Source organism: Dunckerocampus dactyliophorus, chromosome 10 (genome assembly GCF_027744805.1).
Source record: "Dunckerocampus dactyliophorus isolate RoL2022-P2 chromosome 10, RoL_Ddac_1.1, whole genome shotgun sequence".
In the NCBI taxonomy this organism is placed as follows: domain Eukaryota; kingdom Metazoa; phylum Chordata; class Actinopteri; order Syngnathiformes; family Syngnathidae; genus Dunckerocampus; species Dunckerocampus dactyliophorus.
In genome coordinates, this window is record NC_072828.1 from 24317723 (window position 1) to 24336688 (window position 18966).

The 18966-nt window shown below is 38.7% G+C and overlaps 2 protein-coding genes across 6 annotated transcripts in view; one reads left to right on the top strand and one right to left on the bottom strand.

The window, feature by feature from the left end:
• acsbg2 (acyl-CoA synthetase bubblegum family member 2) overlaps positions 1–4660 on the bottom strand; it is a 28752-nt gene extending 24092 nt beyond the window's left edge. The window contains exons 1-2 of one of the 2 annotated variants that reach the window (XM_054789217.1): positions 4361–4660; positions 3399–3423 (exon numbers count right to left, since the gene is read on the bottom strand). The gene's annotated coding sequence lies outside the window, so the exon portion shown is untranslated. The remainder of the gene's footprint in view (positions 1–3398; positions 3424–4360) is intronic. The other variant, XM_054789216.1, reaches the window with a different exon arrangement.
• Positions 4661–6142: 1482 nt separating this feature from the next.
• rfx2 (regulatory factor X, 2 (influences HLA class II expression)) overlaps positions 6143–18966 on the top strand; it is a 28108-nt gene continuing 15284 nt past the window's right edge. For 3 of the 4 annotated variants that reach the window (XM_054790998.1, XM_054791000.1, XM_054791001.1), the window contains exon 1: positions 6143–6325. The gene's annotated coding sequence lies outside the window, so the exon portion shown is untranslated. Of the gene's footprint in view, positions 6326–6405; positions 6631–18966 lie in introns of those variants that run through there. The other variant, XM_054790999.1, reaches the window with a different exon arrangement.

Here is an 18966-nt window from a genome sequence, read left to right on the forward strand (position 1 = left end):
GGCTGTGACAGCTGCTGACGTGACATTCACTGAGGTTACTTTCAGTCATTGACATCCTCACTGAAGCACAAGCTCCACTGATGCTTTCTATGGCGCACTGCTTAGCGGAGCGAGTTGATCACACATATCACACAATTTTCTATGCAAGGATGTGAAATAACCTGAAGATCTAACATGTAGATTTTCTAAGACCTATTGTAGACTCCAATACATTTGCTGAACTAGTTCATACATTCACAGTATGTGTGTTTTGCCTCGGAAGCTTGTTAATCTGTAAATTACCTCAACACCTTGCTGCAAATGTAATTTATGCAATGATAATTCTATTATCAATTCATGAATTGTAAAAAAAAAAAAAAGTGTTTTCTACAAGAGATAGTAAGACATCAGCAAGCACCTAATATTCGCGTTTCAGTAAGGTGCTGTTAAACGCGCACAACATTCAAAAACTACAACTACCATAAGGTATTGACCTGGGCTGTCACGAGACAATTGGGTCCACGAGGTACAATGAAAAAAATATGACTGGACAAACCTTTTTATTGAACTGAGTCACGAGACAATGCAGGTGCGTTTTGAAATGCTTGGTGTCCCACAAAGCTGAAGCTGAACAACATTACTGTCAATATTTTTTGAGACCAAATAAACAATGTTATGATGATATATAATGGTAAATAAAAATAAAATATGATAATAATGCAATAGTTCCTTTAACATGTCATCTTTCACTGTTGCAAAGTTGTGGAATTGCCGTTTGTGGCATGTATTTTCTTACAGACAATTCATACTTTCGAACGTTTGCAGCATTTCTTGAAATGAACATACAAAGAAATATAAACAAACAAAAAAGCTTGCGAGAGTTAATATTAACAAATACATTTTTCACCTTCCATTTGTCATAGCCATCGAATGGGTGCTCTCATACCCTGCGATAGTAGCCTTTAAAGTTTTCTGCGTAAACTGTCCACTTCAACCTTCTTTTTTTGAACAAGTCTTGAACAAGCGATATATTTCCATTGTCCACAATCCCTTTATAATGTCCCGCCATTGGTTCCAGGTGGGAGGTTCAAGTGTATACCAGTTTCTAGTGATGGCTTTCCTAGAAGCTGTAATAAGGTTTATGGGTAATGTAGTACACATTAGGGGTGGGAATCTCTGGCCGCCTCACGATTCGATGCGATTACGATTCAGAGGCCTGCGATGCGATGATAAAACAATTATCGATGCAGATTTTTTTGTGATCAATAGTTTCAGTGTTGTTTTCAGTGTCAGTTTTTTCATGTATAATTTTTTTCTATACATAATATATTTTTACTCACTTTGTGCTACTAAAACAAAGCCTATTTGTAATGATCCACAGTTAAAATAAACATGAAACAGACTCATTTACTTCCATTATCTTTTAATTGGAAGGTTACATCCACCCCGCGACCCTAATTAGGATAAGCGGCATAGAAAATTGATGGCTGGATGGATGAGGGTTACCTCTACCAACATACACTGTATTTCCCATTGCACAGAACCAGTAGGAGCAGCAAGTAAAGTGCACCAGTAGCAGTATGTATAAAATTAACTTCAGCATATTCTGAGTAACCAACATAAAAAATCTGCCATTATTCAAAAAATAAATAATAGACTTCTGAATTCAAACTAAAATCCTGAGCACAGAATCTCTGACAAAATAATATTTTTGCTGTACAGCAAAGTCAAAAACAGCTTTCATACAAAATATAGATTTCTGCACCAGAGGCTCTCATACAAGAATAATGCTTGCAGACGTAAGTATATTATGAATAACCAAAAAAACTAGGCTGCCCTTATTCACAACTGCATTGTCAGTGAAATAACGTTGCCATTGTATCTGGGTTCCAAAGTGCGCAACAAAGCACGAAAGCCCTGCTTCTCAACAATCAAATACGGCCACAAATCCTTTGCGATTTGATAGATTCGCTTTGTTTTTTTCGAGTTGGGTGGAAAATTAGTTATCACCTGCTCGATGGTTCTCTGGTTGGCAGCAACTTCAGCTGGCTGTTTTTCCTCCTGGTTCGAGTGGAAACGTGTTACGTGGATTCTCATATTTGTTGTCTTCCCGATATTTTAAGCTTGTATGACAAAGCTTGCCTATTGTCTGGCTCTTGTCCAGCTCATTTTTACTTTCAACTACGTGAAAGTCAAAGTGCTTCCAGACGCTCGCTTAAAATCCAGCGTGTGCGGGTCAGAGTTTATGCTCAGCTATTTCGGTAGTGTCTTACACTTAGGTGTACCACCATAAACTGTCCGGGCGGCACTTCTGCTTCCCGTATTTTTGTTCCTTTTTTTTGTTCCGTCAGCATCGATTATTGACATTTATGAATCGATTAATAATCGTCAACGTCCGCATCGCGATGCATCTAAGAATGGATTACTTCCCCACCTTTGTACACATCCGCAACCAACACAATTAACATCACCGAAAACGTAGTCCCACTGTGATTATGAATCTGTTGTAATTGTGGGTGAAATTGACTGCAGATGTGAGTGTAAAAATAACTCCATCAGACTGTATAATTCATTTGTCTTGTAGATTTATATGGGATGTGTATTTTATATATAGTATGTGTATGTGCATTAGGCGCTAACTACCGCGGGCTGTGAGCCGAGTTCCAGTCCACTACCGGATGATGCTGAGTTTGGTGCTGCGACACCTCACCTATGTGTGAAGTCCAGTGAGAAGTTACAGCAACAAGTAGGACTTTATTTCTTTGACATTTATGCAATGAAAAACATAGACTGCAATATAGATGTACTTCAACAAGATAATGAGCATCCATGTTATGTATTTGTACAAATATGAAAAAACTCCATTTGACTTTTCTTCCATGGAAGGCATGGAAACGGGGTGAAAGCCATAGTTTGGTAATTGCTTTTGTTGCATTGTAGTCGTTCATCTTCACCCCCAAAGTATACACACAGTCGCTTCCCTTTCTAACACACACACATCTGTTGTGATGATGTCTGGGTTGTTTTTGTTAAAAAATAAATATCTGGCATTTTGACATACACTGGTTTCATATGTGAAACTTTATTCTCTCATTCTGTTGATTAATTTAGTGCAAGGTTGTACAGTATATTGGTAGGGGCCTTTTGAGGCTGCCTTTCCTGTTTTTTTTGTGTTAAAACAACATATGAAGCGGGCGGCCCCTGGTTATGTTAGCCTTATGCCCCAAAATTGCTAAGTCGCCACTGTGTACAGTATACAGTCATGTCCAAAAGTTTTTTAGGTGAGAGAAAACGCCAAAGCATATGGCACCACCTTATGGAATGTTTGCATACAGTATTTCACAATAATTCCCACCAATAGACTATATATCACCATATATATTATGTCTAAATTGGAATTATTTTTATCCAAATCTTACCTTTCAACTGCTGCCAGTGAGTTTCCTTGATTTAAAAAAAAACAAAACAAAAAGGAGTTACCACAGGTAGACGTCAACGAGCCAGTCAATTGAACCGCTTTTGAGTTCTCAAGATCCGGCTGCCTTCCAAGAGCCATAAATCCTCTACTGCGCATGCGCCATGTGCCTGAGTTAGTTTGGGGGCGTGCCGAGTCGACTGGGCAGGCGCGATCACTACGAAACGGGGTGTGTGGAAAACAACCTACCACGCTCGCGTTTGCGTTTTGGTGGTGAAATAGTCGTGGAGGATTCACACAAAACAGAAAAGCACGCCTAAATAACGTTCAAAGTAAAGCCCTGAAAACCGCAACCGACGAGATGTGCAAGCGACTTTTGAAAAAAATACTAAGGCCACAGACAGTTAGCAACACTCACCACAATACAGTATTTACTTCCTCATCTCTCCCTTTTAATTGCAAATTGCAACAACTCTCCCTATTTCTCCTCTACGTCGCCAATATGGCCATGACTGAGGGTTGCTAGGCTCCACAGCTGGCAATTCGCCGTTTGTGGCGCACTGCATCTCGCCATACTTAGCAGTGGAACGCACTTGCACACTCGCAATGCTAAGCACGTGTGTAAGTGCGCAAATTGAAACACAGCCTAGCACTCTGTTCCAAGTACAATAAGCCATACAAATAATACACATCTTATTTAATGTCGTGCATTATTATTAAATAATTGTGTTATTCATTATTTTCGGTGATACAGTACCTTAATTTGAGCTGGGCCATAAAAACTGTCTCAAAGGGTTCACGTAAATAGTAGTGTATTTGAAAGGTGGACATCTGTTTATTTTTATGACCGGTGATATGTAATGCTAATGCTAGCGATACCCTAAGATTGGTCAAACTTGGCTATAGCTGCCCATAAGGTAAAATCTTATAAAATCTTTCAAAGCAAGAGTTATTAAAGTAACATACCTTAAAGATGTCAAGGCAATTGACGACGGGTTCACGTTTCTGTTGACGAGTTGAAACACGTTTATGCCCGAGGGTCTCTTCATACAGAACTCTGTTGTTTCTTTATCCTTTGATGACATACATCAAAGAGTGTCTCTTTGAAATGCGTATTTCAAAGCTTTATATACCTTATATACGATTTTGTCGACGCTTTTAATCCACAATGTTATTTAAATATTGGCTGACGTATTCAGGGTGAAACGCGTAATTTAAGTTAAATACGTAATTGCTGGATAGGCTCCAGCATACCCCCGCGACCCTAGGATATGTGGCATAGAAAATGGATGGATGGATGTATTTGCTGGTAATAACAACAGGTGGGCGGATGTATTACAATATCTGTGTTATCGAAACCAGGGTGGTATTGTATCGATTCTGGCGTGATGAGATCGATATTTTCAGTTCTCTTTTGTTTATGTTCACAAATATCTGTGTTTTTTTGTATTGTTCAATAATATTGTACGTATTTATATATTGTTTTCAACTCAGAATACGCAGTCGGACACAGGAGGGCTTTGGGGGCAAACTGGAATGAGAGCAAGCAGTATTTTTTGCTTTTGTTTACTTATTTTGCACTATTACATTCATTTTGCTTGAACATTTTGTTAATATTGTTATGTTGTCTTATGTTGTGTTAAATATTGTTAAATTATTCACAAATAAGTGTGTTGATACATTTTTTTGTGTGTTTTTTATTGGCGATACGGGCCCTGTGTTTATTTGGTAATAGGTTAATAGGTGTGTGAGATTAAAATCCATAGTTGTAGGGCTCAGGACATTTATAATTAAAATAATTGTATTTAATTTGTGTGATGTATTGCACTGTATGCTTTGCGTATTATCTTGTGCATATAAAAAGTTCAAAAGGTCAAGATATTTTGACCTTTTCAACTGCATATGTAGTATATATGCAGTTGTGGAACCTACTACGTAAATTTGTGGCGCTGGTGCTAGTCACCCTAACAAACTGGCCCTAAATTTAATGAAAGGTTGATGTTATGCTTAATTGTTGACATAAATGTATGTAATTACCAGGTTGCAAGCTTGTATGAGAGCTTCCAGTCTAACCACGCTGGTTTTTCTCAGCATTTGTAGTTTGTAGTTCATGGTCAGGATGATGTTATTTTGGATGGTTATTGCTGTTTTTACTGTTAATTTAAAAAAACGGCAAACATTTCTTAGTGTACATTAATAATCATTTTTACTACAGCAATGCTTATCTGCTGTCACCATGTGGTGAAAATTTGAAGTGCATGACTATTTTGTTGCTGTTGAAAATAATGGCGAATAAAATAATGGAGTAGAACTTGTAATATTAATATTAAAATGACTTTTTGGTAAGGATGTTTCTTATTTCTCGTAGTTGTTTATGAGTTGTTGTGAAATGTTACATATGAAAAGTGTTCTTACCTTATATTATACGCTTTTCCCATTCCCTTTCCACAGTTATTGATTTGTGAAGTTTTTTTGGGGGGGTTAATGTCTTCATTTACAGACACAAATAGCTCGGTGTCATTAAAAACTGAGTATAATAAACGCAGACAACTCTTTTAAGGGATGCCGTAAAAGTCGTTATAACTGGTGAGTGTTCATGATTGATGACACAACGAACCAATGAAAAGTCAATCATCTTCCACCGCTTCCTGGTAAAGACCGCCCCCCAGTGGTTCAACCTGACAGTTATACGAACATGGGCTGGGCTTGTCACTTCAGCCCGCCCCCAGCGTCGAGCCGACCCTGACGTAGCCACTCCTGGGTAGCAACAGTTGCCTTGAGACCCCGTCGCGCCATAGTGACTGTAGCCGTGGAGACAGTTACTTACCAACGGGCGCAACACTCAGCAACAGCAGCAGCAGCAGAAGCAGCAGCATCTGGAGGTCACGGAGATAGTGGAACGACACAGGCAGAACTTTTCTCCAAACTAAGGTGACTATATTCTTTACAAGTGATTTCTCATGTAGCGTGATGATATGGACGCCATATTAACTCATCCGGGCTATTTTGCACAGCATAACTTAACCGAGTTCAGACGTGGTTTCCATGTACCAGTTAGCTGATGCGTACGCCTTTAAACCCAATGTCATCCTTCAAAAATGTCTATTTCGCCACTCCTGTTGGTTGTTCCAAGTTGGACTGTTTTCGACATCACTTTCCACTTGTTGCTATGTTGTGTGGAGTATTGAAGCGTTCTCGCACGAAGGTGTCAAGCTAACTTAACACTCCTCGAGCCGGTGAGCATTTAGCTTAATGCTAACGTGGATAGTCTCGTTTTATGTTGTATATGCGTGTGTCCGTGTTTGTCGTTGTAGTCCACACCGTTTTCTGCTATGGCAGCGGCAGCCATGTCTTGTTCGACAAACTTGAGCTGTGTGGGTTCCCCCCCCAGAGTGGTACTGAAAGCAGGTGGCAGCAGTGCGAGTTAGCCTAAGCTAAGTTTGTGCCACCCGGGCACGGGCTCTACTTAACGTCCGCCTGAAGTTGCACTTTGTTTTGGGGCCCCTGTGTATCACTTTAGAATAAGATTATTGACGTTTGCATATCTAGTGATCGTTACCTCGACCCCAGCTGACAGCCCGAATGCTGCGCAATCACGCTAAGCAGATATGCAAGTAAAACCAGCCAATCAAAGTGGACGAGTCGATCCAAACATCGAAAATGCCGATAGCATAGCAGGCCAGTATCGTCATTGGGTCGATACTAGCGCAATTAAATCGATATTTTTCATTTATGTTACTCTAAAACTACACTTTATCGTAATCAGTGTTTATTTCCTCAATCGTCTGTGTGTGTGTTTTGTTACTTTGTTCAAATTTTGTAGATATTTATGTAATGTTATATTGTTTCCATACTGAAGGAATAAATCCTTGGACACAGGAGGGCTTTGGGGACAAAAAGCCAAAGAATTTGAACGAGAACCAGTAGTATTTTTTTGTTTTATTTACGTGGTTTGCACTATTGACTTAATTTTGATCAAACAATTGTATGTAATAAAATGTATGAATCATTTTCTTATTTTGTTCATACTTTTACATTGTGTTCACAAATGTTCACATTTGCTGCTTGCCTAAAATGTTTATCCTGTGTTTTATTGTGATTATAATCATGATCAGCAGCTTAAAGGGAAAAAAAATCACAAACTCATTAATTGAATTTGAAAAATAGCCAGGTAAAATGTATTGGTGATACTGTGCCTGTCTATATTTGAGATCGCATCGATCGTATCAATACCATGTGTAGTATCAGTATCAAATTGATATGAGCGTGATGAGATCAATATTCTGCACTTGTCTGTTTATGTTCACAATTTTTTTGTAGTGTTCGTCACATTATTGATATTACATTTGTACACAGGTGGTCTTTTTGGGTTACGAATGAGTTCCATTCCGAGTGTTCCTAGACTGTGTACGAAAATTATACCTAAATTAACTCCTAAGCCACTCACACGGCACACAGAGCACATGTAGGACATATACAATACAGTAAGTACAAGAATTAAATGGAACAATACTAAAAAGTTTATCCTTGTGGTTGTCTTACCTTCTTAAATTTTTGTCCCATGCTCGTCTGGAAGGATAACCTCCTCTTCTCCCCCTCCCACGTCTCCTTGTAACAGCGCACAGAATCTATGCCCCCGCTAACTTTCATTAGCATTCAGTAATATTCACCCTTAATGATGGTCCCACCAGTCGAGCAGTTCAGACCAAAAGAGTGGCCAATATTGGTGGGTGTTTGTCCTCTCGGAGCTTTTTATGATGTTGTGGCTTTCTTTTTCTTTGGTGCACTGCTGCTTGGGTGACATAATAAGGTACAATTATTCTTCCGCCGTGTAGCTGCATAGGCACACACTGCTACCAGTGGCTAATTTCACTTTTAAAAGCGGTAGGCAGAAATAGCTTTATTTGGAAATATACTGTACACGCACGAAGAAAGGGGTGAAGTGACAAATAAGTCTTTAGTTAGATTTAATACCTCTTAAAGAACTCGTTTCATTGATTTATTTTTGCAAAAAGAAGATACCCGGAAGACTTAGTCGAAGAAAGGCAGGGAGTCTTCCAGAGAAGGAGGAGAATAAAAAGAGAGGCGGATGTCCAGTCCTGATGAATGCTCTTCAAATAATCAATTAATTGATGAAGGCTTTGTTGGTGCGATTAAAAATTTCAAGCGTGCACATTCCAAGACACGCACCTAGGGGCTAAGCCCCCCATCTTTCAAGCCAGGGACATCCCTGGTTTGCAAACAAAAACTCACCTCAGGGAGTAAGTCACAATAAGACACTTGAGGGCTTTGGGGGCAAAAAGCCAAAGGATTTGAATGACAACCAGTTGCAGTTGTTGCTTTTGTTTTGCCTATTTTTCACTACAGTATTGACATTATTTTGCTCAAACAATTCTATGAACTAAAATGCAATAAGGGAATAATTTTGTTTATATAGTCGCATTGTCTTATATTGTTTTATTTATAGATTGTTAAATTGTGCACAAATTCAGTTTGCTGCTAAAATATACAGTATTTGTTGTTTGCCTAAAATTTTTGTCCCGTGTGGTCTGATTATAATAAAATGGACAAATTAAAGGTGAAATCACTCAATGATCTTGGAAAAAATTCAAATAAAAAGCATCAGTTTTGGAAATACCGGCCCTATAGTTGCTTGGCATCAGACCAAAATGGGGAGAAGCGGCCACCCCGGTTGTTAGCATACTACAGCTATATCTCTCCTCATCAATGTTCATACGTTTTCTACTTAGAAACTATAATCTTTAACTCATTCAACTTAACTCTGCCATTTTTCAAAACACAACCCCTTCATAAACCAGCCATTTTAGACGATAGCTGAATGTGACAGCTCAAATATCTAAACAACTATAGCATCATAAACAACACAACACAAAAAAATGCTTGTTTCACATCAAAATAACACTTAATTTACAAATATAACACCATTAACTATTTACAATTTTTACATTTGGAGCTGAACTATGTGTGTGCACGTGTTAAAGTTTCCCTACAATGCGTAACCTTCTGCACGCGACACTCCTCCACGCTCTCTCACTCCCTCCTTCCTGTCATGTGAGTTTTTTTCGTTCCACATGATACAGTATCTGCCGAGCTCTTATCAAATGCACTTCCGCCACCTTGTGGCCGTTTTTATGGCTTAAAATTGCTCTGAAGAGAAATCCGTTAGTGGGGAGTTGCTTCATCACCTCTTTTTGCCTCTTGTGCAAAAATACGTAAAAGATGTATAACTACATCTTTGGTATTAAATGAGTTAAGGCGTTCATCTGAATGTGAATTCACAGTGCCCAGACCTATATGTACCAGATTGTGCATAATAATATAATAATTTCAATTAATTCTAGTTGATGTTGGCCGTAAAGTGAAATTGTTCCAATATACAAAGAAAAAAGTACATCACCGTTTCTGTTCCTTCAGGTTTTACATAAATGTATCCCATTGATACATTTTCCAAGACCAAATGGGTACATATGTTTCCAAACGAAAAAAATCAGCTGTTAAAAAGCAGAATCCATTTTTATTAGTTTAACAATGTGGCTTTTTGCCAGCCTTTTCCATACCTAGATTCCCCCTCTGGGAGTCTGTTCAGCTTGTCCCCAGGGGGACAGTAATTCTAATGAAGGATCTTTTCAGAGACAGCTGTCAGGTGCTCGGTCATTTGTAATGCTGCTTACCACTGAAGCATCAAGAAGAATCTTTACAGCATGAACGTGCATCTAATTAAACCCTGCTCTGCACAGTCGGAAACTTCCAAATGTGTACTGTATTCCCATCAACTGTATTTCATTCATGCATCCTGAGAGTGTTTTATGCCAAATTGTAAATTAATCACAATTACTAACTAGTCTGCTTTTAAAATGTTCCCAATGCATGTTATTGGAAGATGATGTCAAGCAAGCATCAGGGAAGAAAACCTACCCCCCCCAGTTTGAGAGTGACAGAAATTGTTATGTTTACATGGCAACTTGACATACAAATACACCCAAGTTGTGGAAGGAAAAAAAAAGACGGCAAATTGTTATTCTTTTCAATGGCAGTCTTTTAATCAGGTTGTTTTCGTCTCCCTCTGTGGTAAATGTGCATAGTTGCGGGTTGCAGAGGCAGGCCGGAAAGAAAAGGGGCTTGAATCAGAGAATTAGTGGGATGCAGCCTGTGGTTGATGTATTCCTTTGCACTCCTGACGAAAATACTGTACCCCTAAACTCACGATTTCACTTCAGAGCAATCTTTACGTTGGTTCTAAAGTACATTTCACTTTAAAAAAGTGTAATTTGCAAACAATTATGCACTATATTTAGGCCTGTTAGCCTCCATTTTTGTGAATGTGTGTCATACACCTGTCTGTGTGCCGTTCAGACCCGTGTGTGTTGTAAAGTGTCGCTTTCAGGAGGACAGCTGCAGTTGTCTCTCTGGCAGCGGGCGGCCTGTCACAGCTTTTGGTCACATGATCTGTGTGTGTGTACATGAGGTTCGTGTATGTGTGTGTGTTTGCTGATGCTGTATTTAGCTGATCCTGATGAGGCCCACTGTAACCCCAGGGAGAAGTCCACTCTCCAGCTTACAGATATAGCCCATGGACAGCGTCAGTGTCATCAGTATCATTGCTGCTGTTTGCACTTGAACGTAATATTGTATTTGCACACTGATGTGACACCTGAACTGCTTGCATATGCCCTTCACTGTCTGATATGAACTCATGGTTAATGGGATTTCCTGTAACTGAAATCAAATGCGTGTCAGGGACTCACAGAGCAAAGAGATTCTGAGCAGAGAATGCCTTGTGGGGCTTGTTAACTGGTGGTGGTTAAGCATTAATGTGTCAGTTTGACAGTGTGAAGTAAACAGATTTGAATTTGAAAAACTAAACAATTAATGAGACCGTTTCATAAGAATTCGTGGAAACTGTCTAACTTGACTCGAGTGATTTTTGAAGTCATTGTGGACTTATGTTGCTAGGATACAATGAAACAAATCTTGGCATCTGCCAAAAAAAAAACGTCAACACTGATTGGCACATGTGCTGCGGCAGCAAGCCGAAACTCGTTGTGAAATGAAATGTTTTTCAGCTAGTCTCTTCTGTCTGTGTGTGTGCATCATCGGGGGCATTCTTTGCATTCCACCTGTTTGTAGCCTGGCTACACAACTGCTAATTAAATTTCCTGCCACAAACAGCAGACAAGGCAGTGACATTTGCATTACAATGACCATTCCCTCCCACTTCTTTGGGCAGGGATAACTGCAGCCCTCCCACCAGTGCCTCACTTTTCCTTTCTTCTGCGGAGTTTCTACTTTGTCTTACTTTGTAAAACTTGCAACAAAGTAATTCAAAGTGTGCAGAAGCAGACCCAGACTATATAGTTTTTAAACTGTTCCTCCGTGTTTCAGGAACTCTTTCATGGGGGTATTTATTTGGAAGCAAGAGCAGAAGAGACCATTTCCTGCTTTGGAAACACCACTATGTCATTAAAAGGCTGTCATACAGTACAACTCTCAATAAAAGTGTTCTTTTTGACAAGAGCATCACCTCCAAACCCAGTTGCTTCTAAAAACAATGAGTATTAAAATGATCATTAATAGTAACATTAATAATTAGCATTATTTTGTTTGTGAGAGAAATGAACAAGATTTTGGTGTCTATGAGACTGGATACAAATTTAACATTATTGACATTGTCACTACATGTTGATCTGGAAAAAAGAATCTAAATTGGTAAGCTTCTTTCTGCATCAGGTTCTTGCAAATAGTGTCACATTGGAGCCCCTGTTCCATCTTCTAATTGGATGGTAAATGACACTTGCTAAATTAGCACATTGCTTTTGCTATGAGAGTTGATGATTAAAAGCACATTTTTGCTCCGGCTGCTGGCAAAAAGATGACTTAAAACCCTGCCGTCTTCTACAAGAACCAACTCCAGTCTATCGTTTAGTGCTTTCTGGCAATCTGGAACATCTGGTGAGCCGCTAGGATGAACATTGCAACAAGTGTTGTTCAAAGTGTGAATATAGTCATGGATTCAATTTTTATTTGCCATTAAAGTTGACTGTTGCATTCATTGTATTTGTTTATCATGATTAGTACGTATCACAGGGAGCTAATTAGATTTATTTTATTTATGTAAACCTGTTTGAATGGCTCAAACAAGTCGTTTCAGTCTAAGCTGTGTCAATCTTTATTCTTTATCTCAGTATGTTAACTGGTGAGCAGGAAGGCGGGGTGTGGTGGGTGTACAGGGCAGTAATAGAAATCTGGAAAGGCTTAGAAGAGGTACAGCATTGGGGGAGAAGTTGCAAGAGTAGAGCTTGGGCAAACGCACGGTCGCCATAGCAACAGTTTGATCGGGCTGTGGCTGTTAGGCCTGCAGCGCGCTTGGTGACGGAGTGGACAGGTTGCGCTGATGACCTGAGGTGGGGGGGGGAGCTGAGATCAGACTGACTCGCTCCCTTGCTTTCTCTAATTCTCTCTGCCATCTGCACCCCAAAGAGCCACTTTGATTGGATTAGCCATGAATTAATGAGACAGGCTTGAAGACCAGCCTCTGTTGTGGAAATCTCTTATCATATCTTAATGCACCCTTTTGTGTCAGCGTGTGTGCCCGTGTGTCATTTGGTGAAATCAAAGTGTTCACTTGCAGGACCTAACTGTAATCTGATTAGCATAGACATTTATTGAATCACTACATGGAATTCCCAAATACAAAAAGTCGTCATCAGCAACCTGTTGCTCACGTTCATTGTGAAACGCGTGTCCGCTGTCTCTTTGTGGCCCTTCACTGATCTCGGCATTCAAATTCAGCAAGTGCCTGGTTGTTAAGCGAAAACAACCTAGTTATATTCCTCCTGATTTGGGGACAAAAAACACTACTCTTTTCAAACTGTTTGACTGTTCTTCTTCCTGCAAGTAACTTTGGAAAGCTCTCACTGGGCTTGGTTTTGTTTTGAGTTGGCATGAATGTAAAGCAACCTTGAAGAATAGACTGTTTTACACTTGATGACTTAAACATTCCCCCTGCCTCCCACCACCAAAGAGAGCGCCTCATCCTGTCCTCTTCAATCAAGCCTAAACCAGCAGAAAGTCCACACATTTTTTAATAATGGCACCACAGGAATAGCTCCATGTCCCCCAGTGTCTGAAATTAATAGCTTACATAGTGTTTATTGTTGTAAGTTTCTACTTAGCGTGAGATGGAGGGATCAGGTGGGGGATGGCATTGTTTGGTTTGGGAAGTATTCTGTTGGTTGCATAGCAACAGGCTCCTGGAAACGGGAGTGGACAGTGTTGCCACTAGCAACGGTTGTTGCTCTGCAAACAATGTGAGCCAGTGCAAACACGAGCCAAGACTGCGAGCTCCTGCATTTAATTGAACATCTGTATGTGTTTTTCTCTGATTGAGTCCTGTTAGAGTTTCAACTGTCAGAGGCACATGTTTAACTCTTGTCTGTATTGTTCAAAGTAGAGACCAGACAATTAGTGACCCTTTGTAAGGTTCTAAAAAGTTGTTTTTTTAATTATTATTATTTCCGAGCAGCTTTTAAAAGTCAGATAACTCTTGAGGGGGAGGGTGTTTAGTTTTTATCTGGTATCGGTATGAACAAAACTCAGGACCTCCCAAGAAAAGCCTGTTGATGGAGTGCATGTGTGTATATTAGTGCCGTGACGGTGTGTCGGGGCTTGCGGCCTGAACCTGAACAGCAGGGTTTCCAGAGTAGCATTTTGCAGTCATGTTCTTCATCTCTTGCTGTGTAGCACCTTTGTGTGTTTCAGAGCCGCGAGTGGTATGTTTGAGTGACTTTTAACCTTCTGCGACACCAAGTAGAAAGAGACATTTCCCTCTGCTTCCATTTTTCTTTTTCGAACACAATCATTTGACACACTTTGTTATACCTATTGCAGCCAGCGCTTTCATGATTTTTTTCAGAGCATGCTTTTAGCTTTTGGGCTTTAGTGACTATTCCAAATGACCGAACTGAAGATAAATAATGGGATGTTTGTTGCAAGTGTATTTCTAACTTGGCTGCCACTCCTTTGACAAATTCCTATCCTTGGAATGATCCTCGAGCGGTGCAGCAGTGACCCCCCTTTGTTCACAGCATTCTGATAATATTTGTCTTAACAAATGTATGAGTAAAAATTGTAATTTAGGACTCTCTTCATATATAAGTTCCAAGTGGGGCTTTACTAGTCTCAAACTGTTGTTTTAGGGCTGTATTGTTATTGTTTGCGGATTGACTCACAGTCATTTCAACATTGGCCTCAGTCAGCATGTTAGTCATGGTTTGGTCTTGCGGAAAAGCCCATGGTGGCACACCCACATGTATTGTTTTTCAATCTTGAAGAAGACAGTACTTCCCCTCTATTCACTGGTGACTGAAAGTGCTCTACAATGATTCTGTGGATTATCACCAACACCGTCAGTTTCTTTAACATCCACCATATTTGTTTATATAATAGTTTCCCCAGTGTTTGTTGGGCAGAAGTAACCAAAAAACATTCTGCATTGATGTGAATATACCGTATATGGTCTGATCAGAACATTACAATCCAATGAGATCCGCCACAAGATGGTCCACCTTCTTCTCCAAGTAGGGCTGTCTTCGACTAAGCATTTTCATAGTCTAATCTGATGTGTTTTATTTGATTTTTTTTTTTAAGAGAGAACAGAGCTAACGGCGATCCTGAAAAATAAACAGATCTCATTTGCAACTTTTTCCACCTCAAAGAAAAAGGCAAAGAAATTCAGATAAACAAAACAAATCAGATAAAATGGTCGTTCTGCAACAAGAGGACCTTCATTTATTTAGTGACACAGAAACGCAAGACAAACAAAACCGGAACACAGTCGCTGTCGGCACACATCAGAAAAGTGCACACAGAATAGGAACAACATGCCTTGAAAAACAACAACTTGCCAAAACTCTCAGTTAGCAGCCTCATTTCTTGCATTCAAATTCATTGTTTTTAAATAATATTCTAAATAATAATAAATAATATTCAATGATGTTCAGTGATAATCCAAGGATGTCGGTTGTTGCATACAGTATGTAAGGAGCAGCTGACACACGTTGCATTTCACTTTCTAGAGTCATCTTTAACCTTTTCTAAATACTTCCACACTTTGGATGATTTTTTAGTAGCCATTATGAACCAATGAGTCCATAGATGGTGACAGTCTTCCTAGTGTTCAAAGCTACCACTCGCCTCAGCTCCTTTGGATTGTGCCACTGAAGCAGGTGATTTTATACTAATGCATGGCAAGTATATGCCTGTTAAACACACACTTCATTTTCAATTCCTTCTAAGCACAAATGAGGCTTTTTTTGCATAAAAATAGGCTATTTATAACAAAAATATTATTTCTAAAAATGTATGCTCAGCAGCACCCGTGGCCACCCCCCATGTACTGTAGTCAGAATGGTAGAATCTTGATTACATGACATTTTTATATGATTCAACGGCGAGGTTGATAGTTGAATCAGACTCCTGAATCGAATGGTCGAATAGTCAACTACTTGTATACTAAGACACTCTAAGTGTGAGATTGAAGTGTGAATTGTTTTTTGCAATTTATGTTTTGTGAGCGATTTTAAAGATTCCAACCAAATATGTTAGTATATTTTCCTGCAGCCATCATAGTTTTACTGCGTCAAGTGAAAGAAACATTTACCGTAAAGCACCGTGTATAAACCGCACTTTTTTCCACTGGTAAGAAGCAAAAAATCGGGGTGCGGTTTATACACGATGACAGGTCTGTGACCAGACGCAGAAATTGACAAGAAGTCCATTTTAGAATAGCCGTCTGTGGGTCAGACAGTTGCTTTGACTTTAGCGCCCTCTGCTGTACAGTTTCTGAAAATGCTAGTGTATGCAACTAACTTATCTGACGGCTGTCTGTATTTTCACACAGTGAAACGATCTCTATATACACTGAAGCTAACCTAAGCTTCCATTAAAACATTGCAGTTGTAAAATACAATAAAACGTTGGAGTTTATTCAAATTCACACTGAAGCAATGCAATAAAATAATAATAGAGAAAAAGAGAAGCAGTGAAAGATATCAAAACATCTCTGAAAATTGCAAATTTCTTTATTTTGATTTATTATTATTTTTATTATTATTATTATTATTATGAATCTGTGCTTAGCCATAATATTAAAGATCTAGATGCCGAAGTTCAGATTTCTTTATTTTTCTTTTTGAAATTGCTTAGTACCTTTACGCATGTTGATTTGAGATGAAAGAGTTGGCAAGCATTTATGAACTAAAAAATTTTTTTGCCCCACCGTGAGCCTGAAAATGGGGGTGCGGTTAATACACAGGTGCGGTTTATACACGGTGCTTTACGTTATACAAAAAATGAGATCGAAAAAAACCCCACTGGTTTCTTTATTTCACTAATTTTTAACGACTGTTTCAACAATTAAACATTAAATACTTGCTAACAAAAGAAGAAAAATCTAATATTGTATAGTTGCAATTTTTACCAGCTTCTAAAATATATTTTAGTGTGCACATGCAGAAAGACTGTACATCTGATGTATATGTTGATCTTATATGTTCCGGATGCTTTTTGCTGTCATTTTAAGGCCGGTCTCTTTGTACAATGCAGCCTTTGCATTTCATGCAGAAGTACACACCTGGTTGTACCTGTTGCTTTTAGGTGATACATTACTACACTTTACCATAAGTGTAGTAATGGCTTGAGTTTGAGATGTTGTTCTCTTATCTGTCTACACTCTTTCCATTGTCCAGTTAGATTCCTGTCTTTAATACTGCTCATTAAATGAAAGCATCCCACCCCCACCCCTGAACATCGGCACATCTCCCTATTCCTCCCCCACTCATCTCTTTGCAGTCGTACTCCAAAGTTCTTGTGCAAGGGAGGCGGACGTTGGTGGATGGGGGAAGGGGTGAACGGGGAGGGAGGATGGGTTTGAGTTGGGGGTGGTTGTCATGGATTCCTCACCATGGCAACCAAAATACGTTTGCAAAGCATTGAGGAATTTCCTCACATCAGCTGGATTATTTGGGCCCTCAGAGAGTAGTTTTCGTTCGGAACATGCTGGATATCATCGGGACTCTGGCAGAGGCCGGAGACCTGTTGTCATTTGTATTCTTTTCATTCCTGTTTTTCTATGAGGAAGTTTTTTTCCCCCCACGTTCCCGTGTCATTAGGTTCTTCTCATAGCCCAACTTGTTCACACTAAATCCCATTTAGTCCTTTTTTTGTGTGAGCCTTTGTATCGTTGCATTTTCTGCACATACTCTGCACATTTTCACCCAGAGGAAAGCTGTGTAGCTGCTTTGGTTTTGATCATTAGAAGAAGCTATGCCCCCTTAACCCCTTCATTTTTCCCCGTCCATAAAGATTTTTATTGTAACATATCTGTGAGGTTCACTGCATCAGCCTGATGTAACTAACTCAGCACAGAATAATCAAATGTTGATCCCACCAACATTTTGCAGATGTCTTTTGCTTATGTCAGTGGTGTCCAAAGTGCAGCCAGGGGGCCATTTGTGTTTTTGTTATTGCCGCACAATACAGTCTAAAAACATAAGAAAAGTAAAAAATCAACAAAAGCAAAAATGGAAAAATCTGCAATTTTTACGAGAATGAAGTCAAACTATAAGGAGAAAACAGTAAAAAAATAACATGAAAAAGGCATAATTTTACGAGAATAACGTCATATATGATGAGGAACACTAACGTCATTTTAGTAGCATTAAGTTGAAATATTAAAGAAAGACGTTTTTTTTAAGTTTTATTTATTAATTTATTTATTTTTAAAATTAATATTCTGAAAAACAAACAACAACGAATATAGTTGTAATTTTGGAAAATTAGGTTGCGGAAAAAGTTATAACGTTATGGGAATAAAGCCAAAGTATTATGGCAATAAAGTCATAATTATTTTTTAAATTAAGAACATTTACAAGAAAGACAGTTGAAATAGAAAAACACAAATTTTCAGAAATTTAATTTAATTTTATGACAATAAAGTAAAATTATAAACAGAAAAAAAGTTGTATTCTAACGAGAAAAAAGTTGCAATTTTATGAGAATAAACTCTTATGAGAAACTAACCAAATAAAGCAGAAATCTTTGGAGAATAAGGTTGTGGAAAAGTTCAAATATTAATATTATGGCAATAAAGTCATCATATTACAAGAAGAAAAATTATGAAGATTATTTAAGCAAGTTGAAATATTTGGAAAATGTAAAAAAAGAAACGGCAAAAATGGGGGGAAAAGAGCAAATATGAAGTTTATACAAATAATGCGCTTTTTGACAAATTTCTTGATATACTGTACTGTATATACAGTATACTGTATATAACATCTTAGCATAACTACATAATGGTTTACAAAATCAAAGTAGCTCTTGTATCCTTTCATTTTTCATTATCTGGCCCTCAGTGGAAAAGGTTTGGACGTCCCTGGCTTATGCCGTACTTATTCTAAAGCATCTCCCTACTTTTCCATCACTTGTCATATCATTTGACCAAGTATGATAAGTAGCCACCAACAGATTTCAGTTCACTTTCCTACAATGCAGTT